The sequence below is a fragment of the Schistocerca gregaria genome, chromosome 3 (genome assembly GCF_023897955.1).
Source record: "Schistocerca gregaria isolate iqSchGreg1 chromosome 3, iqSchGreg1.2, whole genome shotgun sequence".
Lineage (NCBI taxonomy): Eukaryota > Metazoa > Arthropoda > Insecta > Orthoptera > Acrididae > Schistocerca > Schistocerca gregaria.
Window position 1 is genome coordinate 169,784,001 of NC_064922.1, and position 5,991 is coordinate 169,789,991.

The following is a 5,991-nucleotide window of genomic DNA, read 5'->3' on the forward strand; positions in this document are numbered from 1 at the left end:
AGTAGCCTCATCATCGCCCACTAAGTTGCAGCATCTGAGTCCGCTTGCCACTTGCAACCACAAATTACAATCTGTTGTAATGATCACGAGATAGCTGTAATTGACAATAGGCGTATTATTATGTCCCTTTATATCAGTAAAACTAATTCGCAAAGTGGATCTGATAACTGTGATCCAGAGGCACTTCGTCCATAAAAAGAAACCTTCGTCATCAGCTCCTTTAAGTCCTTGTGGCTGGTGCTCCTAATCCTTTCATATAGTTTGTAAATGTCACACTCAAATGCAGTTTAAGGTATTGTGATTCAGTTTTATTTAAAGGGGGACGTTCATGAAAAGCACACTATTCACAAGATGCACCAAATCCCCAATTTTGAACATACAGAAATGAAATTTTGTACCGTGCTTTATAATGAAATGAACACCTCTACTTTTAAATTCCTTGGATTATATATACGGTGCACACTAGCACATCTGTTTATATATGCTGGACACATACTAAACAGCGCAAATCCACTTTAAATGGCGTATAAGGTACAACTAAGAGCCATTTAAAGTGGATTTGCACTGTTTAGTATGTGTCCAGCAGCCAAAGGCCTTGCTGCAGTGGTAACACCGGTTCCCGTCAGATCACCGTAGTTAAGCGCTGTCGGGCTGGGCTAGCACTTGGATGGGTGACCACCCGGTCTGCCGAGCGCTGTTGGCAAGCGGGGTGCACTCAGCCCTTGTGAGGCACACTGAGGAGCTATTTGACTGAGAAGTAGCGGCTCCGGCCGGCAGAGCGGCGTGCTGACCGCATGCCCCTCCATATCCGCGTCCAGTGACGCCTGTGGGCTGAGGATGACACGGCGGCCGGACGGTGCAGTTGGGCCTTCATGGCCAGAAGAAATTTACTTTTTAGAAGCTGTTCAGCATATGTAAACAGACGTGCTATAGTGCACCAATTTGTGTCATGTAACAAGCATCTGTGAGCAATATGTATATGTATATTGCTTTTTGGACAAGATGCTGTGGGTTTTTAAATATTTTAGCGGCGACAAACGTTTATATGTGCTGAGTTTTATCAACTTGTGCATGGAGTTCAGCGTAAAATGAAAGTGTTTCACTGCAAAAAATTGTTTAAGACCCGAATATGACAGCTAACACGGTTGAAACCGGATGTCTTGACTAAAAAATATTTTGTGGGGTCTTGGCATTGAATGGTTTTCAACAATATCTGTATCATTTTCTCAGAAACTATTCAAGAAATATCTAAAAAATATTTCTGGATATAGAAACCTTCTCTCATGAGATTATTTGACTATGGTGAATAGGAGAGCTTTAATATTTTTTGATTATAATTGTGCAAGAATAATATAAAATTCATGAACAATTCCTAGAACTTTGCCTCGTATCTCAGCTTACACTCAGAATTTCGTAATTTACTCCTGAGACAACATTATTGCATTTGCATTTACAGAAAAATGTTGTTGTTGTGATCTTCAGTCCTGAGACTGGTTTGATGCAGCTCTCCATGCTACTCTATCCTGTGCAAGCTTCTCCATCTCCCAGTACCTACTGCAACCTACATCCTTCTGAATCTGTTTAGTATATTCATCTCTTTGTCCCCCTCTACGATTTTTACCCTCCACGTTGCCCTCCAGTACTAAATTGGTCATCCCTTGATGCATCAGAACAAGTCCTACCAACCGATCCCTTCTTCTAGTAAAGTTCTGCCACAAATTTCTCTTCTCCCCAATTCTATTCAATACCTCCTCATTAGTTACGTTGTTCTAGCCATCTAATCTTCTGCATTCTTCTGTAGCACCACATTTCGAAAGCTTCTATTCTCTTCTTGCCTAAGCTATTTATCGTCCACGTTTCACTTCCGTAATTTCAGAAACGATTTAATGACATTTAAATCTATACTCGATGTTAACAAATTTTTCTTCTTCTGAAACGCTTTCCATGCCATTGCCAGTCTACATTTTATATTCTCTCTACTTCGACCATCATCAGTTATTTTGCTCCCCAAATAGCAAAGCTCCTTTACTACTTTAAGTGTCTCATTTTCTAATCTAATTCCCTCAGCATCACCCAACTTAATTCGACTACATTCCATTATTCTCGTTTTGCTTTTGTTGATGTTCATCTTATATCCTCCTTTCAAGCACTGTCCATTCCGTTCAACTGCTCTTCCAAGTCCTTTGCTGTCTCTGACACAATTACAATGTCATCGGCCAACCTCATAGTTTTTATTTCTTCTCCATGGATTTTAATACCTACTCCAAATTTTTCTTGTGTTTCCTTTACTGCCTGCTCAATATACAGATTGAATAATATCGGGGAGAGGCTACAACCCTGTCTCACTTCATTTCCAACCACTGCTTCCCTTTCATGTCCCTCGACTCATATAACTGGCATCTGGTTTCTGTACAAATTGTTAATAGCCTTTCGCTACCTGTATTTTACCCCTGCCACCTTCATAATTTGAAAGAGAGTATTCCAGTCAACATAGTCAAAAGCTTTCTCTAAGTCTGCAAATGCTAGAAACGTAGGTTTGCCCTTTCCTTACTCTAGCTTCTAAGATAAGTGGTAGGGTCAGTATTGCCTCACGTGTTCCAATATTTCTACGGAATCCAAACTGATCTTTCCCGAGGTCGGCTTCTACTAGTTTTTCCATTCGTCTGTAAAGAATTCGCGTTAGTATTTTGCAGCTGTGACTTATTAAATTGATAGTTCGATAATTTTCACAACTGTCAACACCTGCTTTCTTTGGGATTGGAATTATTATATTCTTCTTGTCAGGACTGGCTTTCCCAAGGCCGTCAGTAGTTCTAATGGAACGTTATCTACACCCCGGGGCGTTGTTTCGACTCAGGTCTTTCAGTGCTCTGTCAAACTCTTCACGCAATTTTGTATCTCCCATTTCATTTTCATCTATATCCTCTTCCATTTCCATAATATTTTTCTCAGGTACATCGCCCTTCTATATACTCCTTCCACCTTTCTGCTTTGCCTGAGTTTTCATCTGAGCTCTTGACATTCATACAAGTGGTTCTCTTTTCTCCAAAGGTCTTTCTAATTTTCCTGTAGGCAGTATCTTACCCGTAGTGAGATAAGCCTCTATATACTTACATTTGTCCTCTAGCCATCCCTGCTTAGCCATTTTGCACTTCCTGTCGATCTCATTTTTGAGACGTTTGTATTCCTTTTGCCTGCTTCATTTACTGCATTTTTACATTTTCTCCTTCATCAGTTAAATTCAATATTTCTTCTGTTATCCAAGGATTTCTACTAGCCCTCGTATTTCTACCTACTTGATCCTCTGCTGCCTTCACTACTTTATCCCTCAAAGCTACCCTTTCATCTTCTACTTTTCCCCATTCCTGTCAATTCTTCCCTTATACTCTCCCTGAAACTCTGCAGAACCTCTGGTTTAGTCAGTTTATCCAGGTCCCATCTCTTTAAATTCTCACCTTTTTGCAGTTCCTTCAGTTTTAATCTACAGTTCATAACCAATAGATTGTGGTCAGAGTCTATATCTGCCCCTGGAAATGTCTTACAATTTAAAAACTTATATAATCTATCTGAAACCTGTCAGTATCTCCAGGCTTCTTCCATGTATACAACCTTCTTTCATGATTCTTGAACCAAGTGTTATCTATGAGTAAGTTATGCTCTGTGCAAAATTCTACCAGGCGGCTTCCTCTTTCATTTCTTACCCCCAATCCATATTCACCTACTACGTTTCCTTCTCTTCCTTTTCCTACTATCGAATTCCAGTCACCCATGACTACTAAATTTTCGTCTGCTTCACTATCTGAATAATTTCTTTTATCTCAGATATTTACACCAATAATGTGATACAGATGATGAATGGGACGTTCATCTGTTTACTCCATGCAGAATATGTAGCCCATATAGCACTTTTCATATCACTTACACTGGATAGGTTCTGGCTGACAGACTTCCCAGACTACACTTGCAGAGTCTCTATCGTCTTCTTTGCTGTCTGTTGTGTCCAGCTGGGTTGTTATTGTTTCTAAGATACAGAACAGAGTCACAGATGATCAATAGAACCAAAGAGAATATATTGCAGCCTACTAGATGTATCTCATGCAAGTTTGTTTGAAAATAATCCACAGAATCGTTGTTTACTGAGTTGGTATTGAAGTGTTGCTTCAAAAAGTGGGCCGGGCAGGATGGTCGCATCACACATTCAATAATTTTTTAGGGTCTTTGGATGCGATTTCATCTGAGAAACTTTGGGAACTTATTGTCCATGGATTTCTGCTAATAAATAAAACATAAATTGGAAAATGACATTTGCGGTCAATTTCGTGAATGTCCCCCCCCCCCCCCCCCCCCTTAATTTACAAATTCCACACGCAAGTTCACTTTAAAATATTCAGATATTGCGTTTACTTTTATTAAATATGCAAATGACACATTCAGGTGCAACTTAATAACACACTGTGAAATTTCGACCACTACAAACCTCCGGTTTTTCGCATTTGCTGGAGTTGTCTGTAATGAAATACTGTATGAAAAAAGTTGCACAAATATTCTGTTGGAACTTGACAAGATTTCAAAGTGATGCATAGACTGGCAACTCGCTTTAAATATTGAGAAATGTAAAAGTGTGCACTTTATAAAACGAAAAAACATACTATCCCCTGAGTACAGTATCAACGGGTCACCATTGGAATCTGTCATTTCATACAAATGCATGGGTATAACTCTCTGTAGGGATATTAATTGGAACGACAACATACCCCATATGTCAAGCAGGTTTTTTCCCAAACACTCTTCATGAACTACATCTGGTACATGTAGATTTTAGTGTTGATATTTTACAAAATAAAAAGTAAAATCTAGGAGGAGCAAAGGAAGTAAATCGTAAAATATATTAAACCAAATATTATCAATTATGAAGAAGTTGCGTGAATCTGTATTCCTCTGATCCCAGATAGCTACGGTATCAGAAATAGCTGAAAAAAGTCCTCCTCAAACTTGTCACTTGTATTTTCCACACTTGAAATTGCCTCATGGGCCCAAAACAAACACTACTCTCTATATATAGTGGTTTCATTGGAATATACTGGGAATATGATGTCAGTCTATGAAGAATATTGCTTACAAAACACTCGTGGGGCATGTCCTAGTATATTGTTCAAGTATGTTGAATTCATATCTGACAGTACAATGATCGAATATTGAATGTATAGAGAGAAGGACAACACAAATGGCCACAGGTTTTTTTTGTCCATTGAGGAGCGTCACAGAAATTCTAGAAAACCTGAAATGGCAACCTAAAGATAGATGCCAACCTGCAAAGACTACTTACAAAGTCTCGAGAAGCGTAAAGAGGAATATAGCGCAGCCCTGGACGCATCGCTCCTGAACGGAACATTTTATAGCATGGACCATACGAGTTGTACAGGAAGAGAGCCAGTGAGGTTCTGGAAGGTACAGAAAGCGATGTAAAGCCATGCTGATTCCATTGCCGTGGCTGGCTTCTTGGTTGAGGGTCATGGTGCAAAGTGCCTGAGCTGGATGAGGTTTAAATCCAGGAAGTCTGGTGACCTGGTATGTGCGGTAAACTCATCCTGATGCTCTTTGAACCGTGCACGTACACTGCGCGGCGAGCTGTGTGATACATTGCATTGTCCTGCTGGTAGATGACATTGTGCCAAGGAAAAACAAACTAAATGTAGTGTGGACATGGGCCTCAAGTTTGATGCATATCGTTTAGATCCATTGCACCTTCCAGAACGACGGGATCAACCAAGGAATGCCACAAAAACATATCCCAGACCATAACCGAGCCTCCTCTGGCCTGAAACCTTCCAATGACTGATGCAGGGTGTTTGCTTTCAGACTTTTCACCCGGTATATGTCAACAGCCATCTATCTAATAAAGCATAAAATGTGATCATCTGAAAAGGCCACCTCCTACACTCAGTGGGTGTGCAGATTCCAACCTTCTGTGGAGACGCACGTGCAGCAACA

General features: G+C 40.1%; 1 pseudogene; it reads left to right on the top strand.

Annotated features, from left to right (window-relative positions):
* Positions 1 to 585: 585 nt before the first annotated feature.
* On the top strand, positions 586 to 703 carry LOC126356649 (5S ribosomal RNA; annotated as a pseudogene).
* The last annotated feature ends 5,288 nt before the right edge of the window (positions 704 to 5,991 follow it).